This window comes from Pteronotus mesoamericanus, unplaced genomic scaffold, assembly GCF_021234165.1.
Source record: "Pteronotus mesoamericanus isolate MK-2021 breed Mesoamerican mustached bat unplaced genomic scaffold, CSHL_Meso_final contig_164, whole genome shotgun sequence".
In the NCBI taxonomy this organism is placed as follows: Eukaryota; Metazoa; Chordata; class Mammalia; order Chiroptera; family Mormoopidae; genus Pteronotus; species Pteronotus mesoamericanus.
This window is the reverse complement of record NW_026555065.1, coordinates 24,368,909-24,387,495: the sequence shown is the minus strand read 5'-3', so window position 1 is coordinate 24,387,495 and position 18,587 is coordinate 24,368,909. Positions and strand designations below refer to the sequence as shown.

Below are 18,587 nucleotides of genomic sequence, written 5' to 3'. Positions count from 1 at the left end.
TGGCATATAGAAAGTTCTGGATTAGTATTAGCTGTTACTATTATTATCGTTATTATAAATTCTCATGGCAGTTCTCTAAACGCTCCCTCTTCTCTGACCAGTCCGGTGGGGGAGCCCTTAAAAGTCCTCTAGCAAGAGGGAGCGGGACCCGATCTCAGTGTTACCTCTGGATTCAGTCAAAAGTCGGGTCTTGGAGGCCCTACTATTCCAGTCGCCAACTTGAACCCTAGGCCCTCTGTAAAGTCAAGCATTTAATCATGTAATGTGCTTTTACTGACAGCCTCTTAGGCTATGTTGTAGTATACAGAGGAATAGACGGCAAGCTCAATTCCTGGTTTCCTGGGACTTGGACCTTTAAAGACGTGAGGAAATAAACCAAACAAGAAGAATAACTTAAGATAATGAGTCCTGTGAAGGCAAGTAAACAGGGTGATACAGACGAGAGTAACAAAGGAACCAGTTTAGGTTGGGTCGGGGACAACTCTCTGAGGAGAACTTTGATCTGAATGGAGGCAGAATGTTTCAGACAGCAGGGAATGGGTGGAGCAAACGTCCGAAAGGGAAACAAGTTGTTCTGTTGCCCCGAGGCTGCGGGGAGGGAGGCGGGTGGGAGTGGAGAGGACAGGAGCAAAGAGGAGTGAAGGAGTATGGAGAGCTAGGAGAGGGAGTCATATAGCCTATAATCACGGTAAGTTTGGATTGTGTTCCAGATACAAAGAGAAGCTTCTTGTTAAACTTTAAATGAGAGTGACAATGTAATTTACATTTTTAAAAGATCTCTTTGTCTGTGGTGTGGAGAATGCCCTGTAGACAGACAAGGCAGGAAACAGAGACCATTAGCAGACTGTATTAGCTTCCTTCACCACAAACTTAGTGGCTTAAAACAACAAGAGCCCTGGCCAGGTGGCTCTGTTGGTTGGAGCATCATCCCATCCACCAAAAGATTGCAGGTTTGATACTCTGTCAGGCCCGGGACGTAGGGGGAGCAGACAATCCACATTTCTCTATCACATCCGTGTTTCTCTCTCCCTCTCTTGTTCTTTCTCTCTCCCTACTTCCCTCTCTCTCTCTCTAAAATCACTAAACATATCCTCCAGCAAGGATTAAAAATAAATAAATTTATTATTTTACAGATCTGGAGGTCAGATATCTAAAATCAATGTGTCTGCAGGGCTGTATTCCATTTGGAAGCTTCAGGAGAAAATCTGCCTCCTTGCTCTTCTAAAAGTTACCTGTATACCTTGACTTGTGGTCCCATCCTCACATTACCACCTCTTGGTTCCATTATCACATTTCTACTGACTGATTCTCCTGCCTCCCTCTTACAAGGACCTTATGGTTACATTGGGCCTATCTGGATAATCCAGAATAGTCTCCCTATGTCAAGATCCTTAGTTTAATCACATCTTCAAAATCCTTTAAACATGTTAAGGTAACATATTCACCCAATCAACAAGTTTTGGGTATGAGGACCTAAACATCTTGGGGCAGAGGGTGTCTACCACAGAAGTTACTGCAAAAGTCTATGTGCTAATACATGTGCAGTCAGATTTTGTTCAACATTGTTTCATTGCAATGTTGATGTCATGCCTAGGAACCTAACTGCTGTTAATATAAATTAGCCTGTGGTAAAATTGTTTTCATTTAAAGTTATTTTGCTTAAAGCCACAGAATCTACAGGCAACATTAAGTGAAGACTCTGTTCTCTGAAGGTAGAGTCAACAGGACTCACATTCAACTGGCTGTGAGCATTAAGAGGAAAAGAGAAAACAGGGATATCTCATAGGTTTTTGATTTAAGCAGCTGGGTGGATGGTGGTGCCATTTGCTAAGAAAAGAAATATTTAGGAATTAAAAAAGTTTTTTTTCATGTGGAATAAAAAAGGCCTTGATATCCCACCCTTTGAATTACAGCTATTATGACAGTGGAGAGGGGGGCAAGAGTGGAAGTTGGGTGAAGAATTAATTAGAAGGGGTTTGATGGCTACAAGTCTCGTCTACTTAGTTTTTGTACTGGAAGGTCTCATCACCAGTTTCGTTGAGAGGACTCATGCAGATGAGGATTTCTGTCACCCTGTAGGGGTCACATTTGGCAGAGGGGTACCAGTCTTCAAAGTAACCTTTTTTCTCCAGGCTGACAGCGCAGGGAATGCTGATACTAGCGGTGGAGTTGGCTATGCTGGAAGGAAAATCGTTGGAGGTTTCTTTGAGTCCAGTTAGGGGCCAGGCGTTGTCCCAGCTCCCCTTGGGATCAGAGGCTCCGATGTGATACTGGTGCTGCTTGCTCAGCCCCTTGATGTACTATGTACTTCAGACCATTCTCCTCTCGCATGGCCTTGGTGCTGAAGTTGGTGTGGCAGCCCGCGCCATTCCAGTTCACAGGAATAGGCGTGGGGTCAAAAGTTGCTCTCTCTACTCAGTCTTCACACACTCAGTGTAAGATGAAACCAGCAACTCAGAAATGATCTGCCATGTGGATTCCTTCACAGGGTTCTATCAGGAATTCCCAGTGGGCAGTCATGAACTTGTCACTCTTCCCTACAATCTTGATGGTGGCGTACAAGCAGGCCCAGTAGTAGCCTCCACAATACCCTTGCCACAGGCTTTGTCTGCTCCCAGGCCACAGTAGTATGGACCTTGGGGCTCAGGGAAGCCATTGGAAGGCCAATCAAAAGGGTGCCCATAAGAGTATATTCCTGCTCCATCCCAAACTACACATCCATTATCTATTTACAGGTATGCCTTAAATTGGTCTCTGCAGGCTTTCAGTTGTGCTTTAAGACTTCACAGAACACCATCTTATTGAGGTTTTAGTGGAAGGGTCCTAAAACATGGCAGCAGGGACAAGATACATGTCACTGTTGGAGCCTTCACACTAAAGTACTAGAGGCATCAAAATTCCACTTGGGCAACTCTTCTATACAGTCGGCCTTGCTGCCAAGGGTCCTGGTCTTGCATCGCAGTCCTCCTTCAGTACCGTCAATCCGGTTATACACAGCTTGGACTTGATCACCTTGAGGCAGGGACATGTACACTTACTTGATGCCTTCGTTCAAGAGAGAACTTGCTGAGGTGGCCACAGCAGAAAATGTTCTGGGGGACAAGCAGGCGGTAGGACAGGGAGGCCATGAGAGCAAGGTGCTGAGAGGAGAAGAAAGGAGGCTGAGGGTGCTGCTCAGACACCGTTCTCCCATCCTTAGCTCTGCCAGGAAGTAAAAAGTTTTGTGAAAAGATGAAAAGTTTTTGTTTGGTCTAGTAATATCTGAGATGCCTATTACATTTCTAAGTGGAACTACAAAGTAAGCAGCTGAATGTACAAGTTGGGAGCTTGGTGGCTCGGTAAACATAAATAAAAATTGGAGAGTCATCTTAATATGCCATAGGACTAGCACAGACTGGAACAGTCTCATGAAAACCCCTTTGTGGGGCTGCCAGCACAGGACCACTCTACAATAACCACCACTATGAATAACCTCTAAAGAGTCCTGAGCCTTGATATCTCTAGTTAAGAAGTCAGAGTCCTTGTTGGGAGTCCCAGATTGGCCACCCTACGTCATATTCTTGAGTCTAAGTCCTGAGGGCGGGTGAGAGACTGACTCCTCAGACCTTTTTATTTTCTTTGCCTTTCACCAGGAACCACACAGTGGGGGATAATAAATAGGTTCATGGCCTGGGGAACAAAAAGCCAGCATAAATCTGCTACAAAAGATCATCAGCCTAGGAAAAGAAGTGGACAGAGGGTACTGGGTGTGTGAAATCATCAGAAAGCAAACATTGAAGATACATTATCAAATTGCTAGAGAACATCAGAGCCCACTTGATATTTGTGGTCATGAACTTAAGTGGAACCAGTTGCAGTGCTTGTGTGATCTAAGGGTTAGTCTAAATGATGACTTTTTGACTCTGAGCTTCTGTCATGCCTTGAACATTGAGCAGTGTTCTTTGGAACCATGGGGTTGATGCTGTGGGCACCAGGGTAGAGGAAATGGTCTACCCTAGAAGAGAACAGAGTCTGGAAGCCATGATTCATTTGGGGCTTCATCAAGATCAGCCCTCAATTGGATACGCCTCACTGTTTCCCATGGTCTCAATTACACCTCAGTTCTCATCAAGAATTAACAGCTATGCTGGCCCTTGCATGACATCTCAAGGTCTTCCATGACAGAACATACCACTCTAGTAATAGAAATAGCCAACTCTGCCAGTTTTAGCATCATACTTGGCCAGTACAATTCAACCACTGATAGAGTATTCTTTGGGCTCTATTTTTCTGTGAGAAGTGATTAAGAGCACCTCTTCTGAAGTCTCATGCTCTAGGTTCAGTTCCCGCCTCTGCTGCTTGTTAATTATGTGACCTTAGGCAACCTCTGAAAGTCTAAATCTCTTTATCAGCAAAATGACAATAATACTTCATAGACCTTATAAAGATTTTATAAAATATTATAATTGAGACCCTTAGGCTTGTTCTAACCTAAGGATACTTAAGTTTAATTAAAATTAAATAAAAAATTCAGCCCTGGCTGGTGTGGCCCAGTGGATTGAGTGCTGGCCTGCGAACCCAAGGGTCACTGGTTCAATTCCCAGTCTAGGGCACATGTCTGGGTTGCGGGCCAGGTCTCCAGTAGAGGGTACATGAGAGGCATCCACCCATTGATGTTTCTCTCCCTCTCCTTCCCTCCCTTCCCCTCTCTCTAAAAATAAATAAATAAAATATTTTTTAATATTTAAAAAATTTTTTTAAATTTCAATTCTTTAGTCCCACTAACCACATTTCAAAGATTCAGAAACCACATATGTCTTGGATGGTTCAGAGATAACAGTTTTTCTGTCATCACAGAGTCTATTGAACAGTGCTACCATGGATACCATAGCATTGGGGTTGGCACATGATAAATCCTCAATAAACAGTAATAAACTGTTGTTATTTATGGACCAGCCACATTCTGTTATTTGGATACCACCTTCTTGATTTTTGCTACTCTAAGACTACCTTATTATTAGTTAATTACCGTATTATTAGTTAATTTTTTTATTTTTATTTTTTACTTATTTATTTTTAGAGAAAGGGAGGGCGGGAGAAAGAGAGGGAGAGAAACATCAATGTGAGAAACACCGATCAGTTGTATCTTGCACGCCCCCAACTGGGGACCTAGCCTGCAACCCAGGCATGTGCCCTGACTGGGAATTGATCCTGTAACCTTTCAGTTTGCAGACCGGCACTCAATCCACTGAGCCACACCAGCCAGGCTAATATTTTTTTAAGCTGACCCATTTTGAACTTAAATTTATTTAATATCATTATCATAAAAGAAAAACCAGTATCATTTGCCATAAATAAAATCATAAAAATAAGTACTATGAAACAAAATGTGACTAAATTTAAAATTTTGATTTGAAAAATTAAAAATAATGAATAAAGCAATAATGAAGCAAAACGATTTATAAAAATAGAGATCTGAAAATAAATTCTCCAATGAGGAAAAAATGGATTGTTAATGATCAGTCAGGAATAAAGGCAGCTCAGTGAACAATGAAATTGAGAGTCTATGTCAGTAAGACATGGTTAAATTTTATTGTCAAGCTCCCAAAACCCTACCTTGCAAATAGGTTGGTGGCTTTTGGCCCTTGAATCAGAGAAGTATGTGAGGCAGAAAGCTGACCCCTTCTCACTCACCCTAAGAGAATAAGAGAACTGGGAAATGAAAGTATCTCCCAAATCCCCTCCCACTTCCTGGGGCCTACAGCAAAGGCCTAGGCAGTACTGAGAGCAACGTGGAGCCCCTCAGCGTAGAACACCTGCTTCTGCTCGACCAGCTTTAGCTACCTCCCAAGTCGGGGGGAGAGCGGGGCTGCTGCAGGAGGACCTGGGAGAGAACACCCTGTACTCCCCAGTGGCCTGGGGCCTAAGGGCCTGCAGAAGTGTCCTGCTTGTGCCACCTAAGATCATCTCTCCAGAATGTTATGGTCACACATGTCCTTTCCTCAGAGTTCATTTGAATTTATTAGGTTTTCATTAGGACTGGGGCTTGAATTAGGTTCAAAGGTCTTATTTAGATGTGGGTTGATTAACTTACAGCTGTGGTTACTCTAATGCAATTAAGGTTTGCAGTGCCTAGACTGCAGAATTACGGTTATAAACACAGATGCTACATCATGGCTGTGTGGGTTTGAATCCAAGCTGTACCTCTATCTGTCTAAGTGACTGGAGGTGAATTACATGACCTATATTAAAAGGTTACCTTTAGAAAATGAAATGACTCTCATACATATTTAAGATCTATTTACCTTATTAATAAGGGAACCGGGGAGATGTTACAACTCATTCAAGGTGAATCCAAAAAACAGGCTATTTATAGGTCAGGTGTATTGAAGTGAATTTGTAAATGGAAGCAAAGCTGAATTTCCCCTGAGAGAGGAAGGATGAACAGAATTTATTTGCATATTCATAGAGCCTTACAAACTAGCTCAAAAGCAATGAAAAGCTATAATCAGATGGCACAGAAAGGTGTGCTCTAAACAGTGCATGGTTTTTCATTGGAAACACCTAGGTCTTTATTCCAAATTTACTTAAATCCTTTTCTCAGTTTCCTGATTTGTGAAATGGGAACATAATTCAAATGCCTACCTCACTATGTTGTGGGGAGGGGTAAGTGAGCTAAGATACGCATTATTATACCCCAGTCTCTTAGATTGGAGTTGGCTGTTCCCCTTTCTATTTGTCAGGTGGATTCAGTCTGCAGAAGCAGGTTACAATGACAACAAGCATGGATTAGTGCCCACATTGCCAGATAATGTGCTGGCTTCCAGTTTCACTCTGAGGGGCACCCCAGGTTCTGAACTGCCTCACTGTAGCCCCAGGGTGCTGATTTTCAGGGTCGGCTCAGAATGAAGGGAGGAAGGGGGCTCTCATTGAAACCTAGCAGACAATGGCACTGGCAGGTTTGGGTTGGGGTGACAGGAGTGCAGCCTGAGGCCTGGAGATGTGGGAAGTGGTTGCTCTGGTGGCAGCATCCTAGGGAAGGCCAGAGGGGTGGCTGGAGGGAAATGAGGGATTATCCTGATGCCTGGGTGCCCAGAGTGAGAGAGTAGCATTCCTGTAGCCATGGCAACACACTCCTTAAACTGAATCCACCCAGGCACTCCAAACTACAAATTCCTTTATTCTTTCCATTGGTCAGTCGATCAACAAGTGTTTACTCTGTATCTTCTTGGGAAAGGCAGGGCTCCAGGGACCTCTGCCCCCGCCCCCACTCCCGGAGATGAACCCCCAGGTTTAGATCCCAGCCCCAGCGCCCTGGAGAGAGCATGAGAGCACTGGATGGGGAGTCAGGAGGCCTGGGTTTGCCTAAGTACTTGAACTAAGTACTTATCTGCAGTTTCCTCTGCATAGTTCCTACCCCAAAAGGTTGTTTGCAGGTTTCATTGAGATAATCTATGTAAAGGGGCTTACAGTGAGAACCAAATAATGTATTTCCTTTATTTTTCACCATTATATTGAGAACTTAGACTAGATGGCTAAGGTTGCTTCCACTTCTAAAATTCTGAGAGCTACTGCCTCTCTGCCCGTGGCCCCTTCTGGGGGCCCTAGGGAAGTTTCCGGAGCCCACTAGTGTCAGTGGTTAGCACTGGCCTTCCCCTTGCTCACGGCAAGATAGGGGAAGTCGGCAATGCCACATGCCCTCCCTTCAGATGGGCATCTCGGAGGAGGGAGAGCCCAGCAGAGCTCTGCCTGCAGCGCTGCTCGAGACCGGCAGGGGACGCCCTGACCTCGCCGAACCAGCACTGCCGGTGGCAACCCCAGTCTTCCCAGATCTTTTGTCCCGTTGCCTTAGACCACAGCATTATCCGATATTGTGGTCATTTCTCAAAGCTGTTTCTGCTGTTTCTGTGCAACGGATATTATCATTCATTCAATCATTGAACAAGAACTAAACGAGCACCCACTCGTGTCAGACCCTCGGCTGGGGTCACAAGAAGCTAACCAAGATTTGCATTAGAGAAGGGACTAATTTATTCTCAGACACTAATAACTCGCTTATATTTATGGAGAATTTACTAAGTGCCAAGCTCACTTGTAAGAGCTTTAAATATAGCCTTTCTTGAGCCCTCATACTAGTCCTGTGAGGTAGGTGTTGTTTACGTCAATTTTCTGATCAGAGACACTGAGGCACCAGAGGTGAAATGACCGCGTGCCTTGGGTCACACAAGTAGTAAGAAGTGGAGTAGAGACTTGAACCTGGGCCCGCTGACTTCAGAGCACCGCCATGCTGCACTGTCTCTGTGCTGGAGAAGAACAGCAAACAAGCGCAACCTGACAGGAAGCGCAGGCTGGCCTCGGGGCCTTTCAGATGTCCAAAGAGGTGGCAGGGCGCAGGTAGAAGATGGTGAGGAGTCAGAAAAGAGGCCAGGCCTAGGCAGAGTAGAAGAACCTGGGAGTCCACTCCACCTTTCATCTTCCTCTCCCTTATAATTGGTATGGATCCACATCCCAAGCCCCTATCCGCCCCCATCCCAGGAACACCCCCTCCAGCCCACCACCACATAGGCAAGATCCTGCCTCCTGGGTCCTCAATCCTTGGATTCTAGGCCCAACACCCTCTGGCTGTGTCTCTGAAGGGAAGTCACTTCTTTAATTCCTATGAGCCTCCATTTCCTCAACTGTAAAATATGAGTATCTTCCTTACACTGCTTTGGGGTTATTATAAGTGAGAAAGTGTGGTAGAAGAACAGGTGTCATTGTTATTTTCCCCTCCTACTCAACAGTGCCCTGAGTACAAATATTCCATCCTCCAAAACCCTTTCCCCTCCACCCCCACCAAAACCCCAGTCTCTCTCTAACCTTAGCTTACTGTGCAGAGGCAACCCATCTGGGAGCTAAACCATGCTAACATGTTCATGACAAATGGTTACACATTTCACACACACTCCATTTTTGGAGACAACGTAGACAATATTAAACAAAGGAAAGACTCTGAAGGTAGGCTTTTGGGAGATTCAAAGGAATACCCACTATCCCACGAACTCTACCCCATGGACAGCCCTGCCTCACATGCCTAGAAGGTCACCTGTGTACAGAATCTCATGGTGACGCTCATGAAACGTGTGAGCTTTAATAGGTTCTCCCCCATGATGATTTTCTTCCTTGCTGACCTTTGGGAAGAGGAGGGTCCCCACACCCCATATTGTACAAAAGGAAACAGACCAAGAAAAGTAGGTGTGGTTACTGCTCAAACAGTCCCGATGAGGCTGCAGAACTGGGGCATGAGGAACTTTGTCGTCCACTGCCCCCGCCCCGCCCCCCACAGAAAAGAAAAAACTGTCCTCTCCCTGTCTTCCTCCTTCCCCCACTTCCATGGGTAATGAGTGGGAGGAGGGGCTTCTTTATTCATGATGATTAGGGGGTCCCAAAATTTTAAATTTCCTGCCTGGAAGTCAAGGACAGGAAATTATATAGCCAGTTTCTGCACAAATTACCCAGGTGTCGTAACTCCCAAAAGTAACAGATGCTGTTCATCTCTTGGCCTCTGTCATCATTCATCCCTCAGTGTCCAAGAAAGCCCACTCCACTGCTCTGAGAGACCAGCAGATGCAGTTATGGAGAGAACCTAGACAGACACAATGAACAGATTCCCCATCAGATCAGAGCCAAGTCCTGGTAATAACATCTATGAATCACTGACTTCAGTGAGTCACAATATCAAGCTGCAAGAGGTCTCCAAGATCTTTTTAGATCAACCCTTTACCATCTGGTTACGAACAAGAAAGAAAACAGCGAGACCCGAGAGAGAAAATGACTTGCCCACAATCACAAAGCTTGGTGATTGTAGGGTAGAGGCTGGAAGCCCTGAGCCCCAGGCCTATGCACTTTCCACTGCCCTTGAGTCCTCTCTGAAAGCCCCATGGGACTGGGACAGAGGGCAGAAGGTAAAGCATAGGCCCCACCTAATTAGCCAAGGGCAGCTCAGGCTGTCTTCTAGCAGGTGGGCTCTAGTTAGCCTCAGCCCTCCCTTGGAAGGAAAGAGCTGGGGTCCATCCTCACACCCTAGGCACCAGGACTCACATGAGAGGCTATAGGAGGCAGCTTCCTGCTTGGCCCTTGTCCAAGGCCGTTTCACAATGGGGGGAAGAGCGCTGGGCCAAGAGTCTCAGGTTACTGCTCACTCCACCCCCACCCGAGCCCCTCCCAGACCCCCTAGGGAGAATGAGCTAGGCCCTACCTGAGATTTGGGGTGTAGAAGGGAGACCAAGGCTGGGAGCCCCCATTGTGAGTGCTCTGGAAGTAGTGGCCTGGAGTGGACATGGGGGAAGACTTGCAGGTGCCCACCCTTCTTCCCTTTTCCCTGCCATCCACCAGCAAGCACTCACACTCCAGGAATCCTTTGTAGGACAACAGGCTCGGTAAGGATCATCTTTTAAGTAGGAGGCAGTGGTTAGAAACCCAAATTTTCCTGTCTTTAAGTCTTCAAGAGGAGACAAAACAAACCCAGGTGAAATGTCAAACCACAAAACAAGACAGTGTGAGATTGGGGCCCACATTCTCATGCCGGACAATCCTAGAGCCGGGTGCGGGATGGGGGGACGGGCAAGTCACTGCAGACTAGGCTGAAGGGGCCCCAACAATAGGGAGAATTCAGCTCTGCAGAGGGAGTGGGTAGGGTCTCCCAGGCAGAGAAGAAAAGGCAAAACAGTAAAGAACATGCACATTCAGGGGACAGGACCCTGCTGGCACAGCAGTGAGGCTGGGAATGTGCCTAGCCTTCCTCACATCTCCTTAATACGGTTTTCCTCTGTGTCCATGGGAAGCTGCTGGCCTACTGAGGCAGATGACCATGTGGAAAGCTAGGCGGGGGACAAGGGGGTGTCAGGGAGCTCTGCCCCTCCTTGGAGGAACCCTCTGACAACAGGAAGCAGCTGCAGCAGGCTCCAGGGCTGTGATGATGTCTGTCACTCTCCTTCTACCCCTGCTGCAACCCCTGCAGAACAAACTGTTCTTCGAGAAGCTCTGGGGACAAAGGGCCCACACCTGCTCCCCAGGTCGGTTTGGACAAGCCCCCATTAGCCCAGGAAGGGAGCCTAGCAGAGCCTTGACAAGGCTCAGCAGCTCCCCTCACCCCCTGCCTCCTCCCACCCTGAGTTCTGCAGCAGTTTACTGAGGCAACGAAGCACGAAACAAGCACCTTGGGGCAGGGGAAGCACAACAGGGACTGATTCTGCATGAAGACCTCATCCCCAGGCCCTGGCTGGGTAGCTCAGTTGTTTTGAGTATTGTCACAATACACCAAGGTTGCGGGTTCAATCCCTGTCAGGCACAGACAAGAATCAACCGATGAATCCTTTCCTCTCTCTCTAAAATCAATCAATCAATCATTAAAGAAAGGTCTCATCCCCAGGTCCCAAACTCTGAACAGTCTAGGGATGCTAAGTGGGTGGCTTTGCAGAAACAGCACTGGATTGGAAGTCAAAGCCCTGAGTTCTAGTCTTAGTTCTGCCACTAAAAAGTTGTGCGACCTTGGACAAGTCATTGCCTGTTGGTGGACTTCAATCTCTGCCTCTGTAACACGCGGAGTTGGAATTGACGGGCTGAAGTGTTCCTTCCACTCTAAAAATGTGAGAGTCCAATGCTCTGATGTAGCTTTGGGGTTGCTGAAGTGACTCTCAGGGGCTGGGGTAGCTGGGAGAAAAATTAGAATGAGTATCTGACTGATGTCTAGATAAAATGGAATTAGATTCAGTTTAGGACCCGAGATGGGTTTTGTTTCCTCAGATCCCTATGAAAAAGAGGTATGAGAATACCTCAAAAAGAGATAATATTATGGCAGAAGATTCAACACTTGGCGGAGGGCTAGAATCCTCCCAGAGTTTGAGGTCATTCCTCAGTCACAGCCCCTACCCCCGATTTGGAATGAACTGGGAGAAGGGGCCTGCATGAGAGCAGAGAGCCAGGTGTGGTGGTGCCGGGCAGGAAAGAACCTAGCCCTCCCAACATTCTTCCTCACTTAAGCTGCTCCTTAAAATTCCTTCAGCTGGGACCAAGACTTTCATGCCACAATTAAGCTAAAGCTGATACAACCGTTTAAATTCTCTTTCTAGGACCTGGGGAGCAGCTTTGAGAGGGGCGGGACTGGAAGAGGCAGGGAAGGTGGAGGTCCAAACATCACAGGAGCCAGGTTTTTTCTGGGGTCAGATCTAGGCCAGGCAGCTCAGACCAGTTCCCTGTGGGCAGTGATATGGCAGAAAGCTGTGGGCTTCCCAAATACCTTCTGGCTCACTTTCTGAAACCCTCCGCATTTGCCTCCCAGGCCCCAGCAGCCCCTGAGAAGAGGAGGCCAGTTTATCTCCTGTGAATCTTCTACTGCTCATCTTCCAGTGGGGTGAGGGCGAGGCCTAGCCTCCACCAGATTACCCATGTGGTTTAGGTGAAACCGACTCTGAGCTGTCTAAAAAGGAGCCCAACCCTAGGCTCTTGGAGGCAGTTGCAGTCCAGGGTGGAGTGTATGGAGTGAAAGGGAGGGTGCGAGTAAGTGGGAGAGGGGAACATGCCGGTCTCCATTGGCTTTTAGTCTGCAGGGCTGTGCACTGCCAAGACCAATGTTGGCAAAAAGCTAAGGGAAAGGAAGAACAGGCCAGACCAAGCTTATATGTGCTGCTTCTCAACTGCGGCCTAGAGCATGCAGACATGGGCTTGGCATGCCCCCACGTGTGTGTGTACACACACAGGCAAACATGCACAGAGAGTGTGTGTGTGTTGGCCTGAGTGAGCTCTGGCAATCACAGTAGAGGAGATGCCAAAACTCTGTAATTACCATCAAGGCCAATGGTGCTGGGAGATGCAGATCCAGAACCCACCTCCCACCCTTACTCATCCCAAGACACTGCTTCTCGCAGCACACAGAGGAAGAAGAAAGGTGGAGAGGCCTGCAGTAAAGGCTTCGTCTTCAAGGAATGCTCAGCCAGGCCAGCAGCCTTCCTCACTCCAACGCAGCCTTCACCTTCTACTAGTCAAGGAGCATTGAATAAGCAACTCCTTTGCCCAGGGCATTCTCCAAGCACCATGTTTCTTTCCTCAAAACATGCTCAGTAGGTTAGAGCATCGTCCTGATTCACCAAAGTTGTGGGTTTGATCCCTGGTCAGGGCACATACAAGAACCAACCAATGAATGCATAAATAAATTGAACAACAAATCAATGTTTCTCTCTCTCTCTCTAAAAAATCAATAAATAAAACTTTTTTAAAACTGCTTTATGGGAGGAGGGGAAGATTTATGCATGCAAGGAATAGCTTCAAAGCAGCACCTCTATTACTGACTTGCAAAGGAGGTAGGCTTGGAAGAAAAGAAAGGATTTGGAAAAACTGAGATTAGTGGACCAGTGGACATGGAAGGGGAGGAGAAATTTCAAGCAGAAGAAGGGGTTAGGCATGTGGTTTATAGGGAAGTTTATGAGGAGCCCTCTTTGATTTTACTCATACATTTCTGATACCAGCTGAGTCAGACCAATAGAATTGTCCTGCAATTCAGTTCAATGACAATTCTTTTTTTTTTTTTTTAATATTTTATTTATTTTTAGAGAGGGGAAGGGACGGAGAAAGGGAGAGGAACATCAATATGTGGTTGCCTATCGAGCGCCCCCTACTGGGGACTTGGCCTGCAACCCAGGCATTTGCCCTGACTGGGAATCAAACTGGAGACCCTTTGGTTTGCAGGCCAGCACTCAATCCACTGAGCCACACCAGCCAAGGCTCAATGTCAATTCTGACGCTAACCACCCTGACAGCGTCAGATCCCCCAAGTTAAATGACAAAGTCCCCAAGAAGGCTGCCCTTACTTCTAGTGCCAGATGCAAATGGAGCCCCTAGACCACCCACTCTTCTCTCTGACTTGGCTCCTACCACCCCCCTTCAGGTTCAATAATTTGCTAGAATGACTCACAGAACTCAATAAAAGCACTGTGCTTACAATTAGTTGTATTATAACATAGAATTCTGGAACAGCAAAGGGGAAGACGCATGTGAGGAAGGTCTGGGGGCGGGGAGGATGCAGAGCGTCCATGCCCTCTCCTCACGGAGTCAGGCGTGTCACCCTCCCAGCACGTCGATGTGTTCACCGGCCAGGAAGCCCTCTGCGCTTCAGTGCTGGGAATTCTTACATGGGGTCTCATTCCATAGGCATGGTTGGCTGAATCACTGACCATGTGGTCGAACTCATTCTTCAGTCTCCTCCCTCCAAAGGCTGGGCATGGAGTGGGGATGAAATTTCCAACCCTTCAATCACACCTTCCCACAGCCTTTCAGGGTGGCCAGCTCCTCACTTGAAGCTGAGGGCCCACCCAAGTCATCTCACTAACATACACTCAGGTATGGTGGGAAGGGCTTGTTATGGATAACAAAAGACACTCCTATTACTCAGGAAATACGAGTTTTTGAAGCTCCGTGCCAGGAAAGGGGCACAAAGATAAAATATATATATTTATTATACTAGGGCAAAGATGGGGGAGCTGAGCATGGAAGGGTAGGATAGAACAAGTTTATAAAATCAAAACTTGATGGGTAAGAGGAGAAGGAATCACTGGCTCCCTCCTAGGGAAGTGGAGGCAGAGGAAAAGCAGTAGCAACAACTCCCTCACTTTAGTATCTTGGTAGAATCGCTCACCTGTATAACACGTTTAATTTCCTCATACGTGTTTCATCCAGAACGAGGGGGCATCCCCCAGTCTCTGCTTTGGCACCAAGGCCCCCAGGGCCATCTGCCCCCAACCCAGCCTGTTGGCATTCCCCCAGTTCAAATACCATTTCCTTCCAGAAGCCGTTCCTGATTACCCTAGAGAAAGGTGACCTTGCTCGAAATTCCAAATGGCCTTTGGGTCAGTCAGTCCCCTCCTGCCCTATATTGTGACTCATATTCTTATATTCCTAGTTTGATCCTAAACACCTTGCCTTTCCTCATTCTGCTTCATTCAAAACAACCAGCACTGTGTGTTTCGTATAAGATTTGTGAGCTCTCTGCAGACATCCTCTATCATCAGTCCTCCTTTCCGTCCCTGAGGAACTTAGTGCCTTCCCTCAGCAGAGCCCTGTCTCCCTGATTGAGTGTGAATGTGTATCTCTTTGAATAGAGTATGGCTGTCTATCCTTGTGAATAGATGTGAATGTCTACCCCACCAGACTGATCCTCCAGGACAAGGACATGTCTCTGCATTCCAAGCCTTAGCATAGCCTGCGTAAGGGGATGCTCAGACACGTGTGCAGAATGAACTCAGTTTCTCCTAGAAAATGTTACCTTTCTCATATTTAGGAAAGATCAAGAGAGTAGCGGGTGACTTATACCAGGAGGAGGGGGGGCTAAAACAAGGGCAAGGCTGGCCTTTCCCACAGTATCCTGGGCCTCCTGGGCCTCCTGCCAGAAGACAGCTCGTGGTAGGCACTCCACCAGCAGGCAGGTGACCAGGATGAGATGTCAGACCATCTCTGGCAGACTGGCAAGCAGATGGTCAGCATTAGCACCAAAATAACCCCTGGGGACAGGCATAGCTGAAAGAAGACCTTTGGGGAACCATGTGAAAACTTTCCCCTTGAATGGCTTCCAGCCCCTTTGATAACCCCAGAGCAGTGTCCAAACCATGGTTTACTTGCCACTAATAGTTACCAAGCAGGCCCTGGACTGAGTAGGAGCAGGTCTGCTCAGCCAACTGCCCCTCTTCTGAGGCGCAGCTTAATCCTCCCTGAGGCAGCCTGAGGGGTCCTTGGTGGACAGACCCAGGGTGGGGGTGAGTGCCACACCCTTCCACCTCCCTCCAGGCCAGGTCCCATGATATGGAATTGCTTAGGGGAACGGGAAGCCAGACAAGAAGAGGGACATTATACCCAAGGTTTCCCAGTAGCCTCCGAAGCTGGCCCAGAATCAGCGAAGTTGCCTTGGTCTCTCTCTGCAGGCTTCAGGGCCTTTCGGGCAGGGGCTTGTCTCTTGCATGCCTGGGTCACAAGTTCTTTGACTTTTCTGGGGCCACGTACCCACCCCATACTCCCCAGAGTGGTGCCCAACATTTTGGGGAAGCTACCATTTGGGAATGGAAGAAATGGAGAAGACTTGGTCCTAAGAAATAGTTAATCCTCTCCCCTTCCCCCAGGCCCCTTGCACCTGCAGGCTGCGGTGTGTGGTTTCCCACAGCTGCAGCTGGCTCTGCAGCAGCCCCCTCCCTCGGAGGGAACCTGAGAGGCCCCATGGCCTGAGGCGCTTGGGAGGGGCTCCCCACCCCGAGTCCAGCTGCTAGGGGTGGCATGAGAGGGTCCCGCTGCCCTCTGACCTGGACCTGCCACAAGGAGTACCCTGTTGAGTGACCAGTCCTGGGAGAGGTCTGCTGGGCTTCTCGCCAAAGGCAGAGATTCCAGTTTGGGAGGTGGCCACAGACTCCCCTCCATAGGGCCTCTCAGGCCCTCCCTTGCTCCAACTTCAACTGGCTTCTGGAAGAAGCCGGTGGCCTCCTTAGTGTAGGCCTGACATTGCCCCTGGGGAAGGGGAGGGAATGGAGCTCCCGAAGGAGAGGGTGAACTGTGTTGTGAGAGGTGAATGGGACGGACAGGAAGGAACAGGAGGAAGTGAGATTTGGTGGGGCCAGGCCTCTGTTGGTCAAGGCAACCTTGAACCCACGATGCTAGGACTCTGGCAGGCTCTGTTGTCTGTCTAGCCTGGGACAGGACAGGTTGTCACAGGGCCTGGGCAGATACCCATTTGCTCTCTGGGCCAGACATATGGCTCAAGAGATACGTCTGAACACTACTCATTATGAGGCAATGAAGAAAAAGTGTGCAGGCTTCCCTGCTGGGACATTTCCCCAGAACAAGTTATCAGGGCCCCCAGCTCAGCCCCTTGATAACAGCCTGCCCATTGCCCCACCTTTGGCCACTGGGCATGCTGTAAAATCCCGGGGGGACATGTGGTTAATGCTACATGGAGTGCTCTACTCCCGGTCACAGCCAAGAGTGATCACTTGGGTCCAGTGCCAAGGCTTGAGAGATGGAAGGATGGGAAGACAGGAATCTGACAGGCACCCGTGGTGACAGGGCCTAGGGCTCTGGCTAATCTCACATGCAGCTCCAGGCAAGTTGCTTCAGTTCAACACTTTCCCTGTGAGGCCCTGTGGCCTCCTGCTCAGGGCTTCGGTGGGTGGCTTCCAGTCTACAGAAAAAGCCCAGCTCCCCCTTGGAGACAACTCCCCCACCAGGATAGGAAGAGGGAGGGCGACTTGGCAAAGGAGGCTTGAAAGGAAACAGAGCTACCCATCTGCAGAAACCCCTGAGTCAGATGTGGGGAGGAGGAAGGGAGTACTCAGAAGAAGCTGCAATATGGTCCTCATTCCCCTGTCTCAGGAAGAGGCCAGCTGCAAGGTGGTAACCAGGCCTGGAGGAGGTAAGGGTGCGTGCTAGGCGGGCACTGGGCAAGCATTGGTTTTGGCTTCCGTGTAACCTGACACTCCGAAAGGGGTATAACTGATGCCAACAACCCTTGCCAGTGCCAGGAGTCCATAGCGTACTCCAGACTTGTGCTTGGCTCGGTCTCAGCAGTGCCACGTGGCCATGAACACAGAGTGTGGCTGGGAGTTGGCCACAGATTATGGTTTGCCCTCAGGTATATGGAGGCAAAGTCCTGTGAAAGAACATTAAGCTCCTGAGAGAAGGGTCTAGATGAGACGGCCCAGGCCCAAGGTGACCCTGTCTTCGCTGGGTTTCTCTTTTTGCATCATTGCTGTTATTACACTATTTTCAGCATTTACTTATTATGGTTGTCCAGACCCCATGTGTCAGGGAAATTCTAGGAGCTCTGGCCGGCGTGGCTCAGTTGGTTGAGCATCCTTCCACAAAGTGAAAGCTCACCGGTTTGATTCCTGGTCGGGACGCATGCCTGGGTTATGGGTTCAACCTCCCGTTGGCGTGCGTGCAAGAGACCACCATTTTACATCGATGTTTCTCTCCCTCTCTCTAAAAATAAATAAATTTTTTTTAAAAAAGGAAGAAAGGAAATCTGTTATGGGGAGAGCTATGGTATACATCTGGAGTACCACCTTCTGATTTTCATTTAAACAGCATTGCCATTTTCCTCCTTGCTCAGATTCATCCATTTGACAATTTTACATCAGTCTGGACTTTTCACCAAGACTGAATCATTCCATTACTGAGTTAAGAATCTTTCTATTCAGGCGTTTATTTTGTTTTTCATTCAATGGATATTTAGTGAGTGTCTAGCGAGCCATCAACTGTGCTGGTGTTAGAAACACATTGATGAATAAAACAAGGCCCATCCTTGTGAGCTGAAAGGCCACACCCAGATATCACAGCCAATATCCTCTGCGTTACTATCCACCCAACCATGAGTACTGAGCACTTTCAATTTCATGAAAGATCTTAGAGTCCTTAGAAGATGAGCAACCCCCCAATAGGACTGTGATTTTTTTTAAATATATTTTTACTTATTTATTTTATGTTTAAATATACAATACAATCACATACAAAAAATGACGTAAGTGCTCAATGAAGTTTCCTCCTAACTTTTCCCTAACAGATCCCAGCTCTCCAGTTTTTTAGTTGTTTTTTTTTTG

General features: G+C 47.8%; 1 pseudogene; it reads right to left on the bottom strand.

Annotated features, from left to right (window-relative positions):
• Positions 1–2,000: 2,000 nt before the first annotated feature.
• On the bottom strand, positions 2,001–3,193 carry LOC129063049 (glutamine synthetase-like; annotated as a pseudogene).
• Between the last annotated feature and the right edge of the window lie 15,394 nt (positions 3,194–18,587).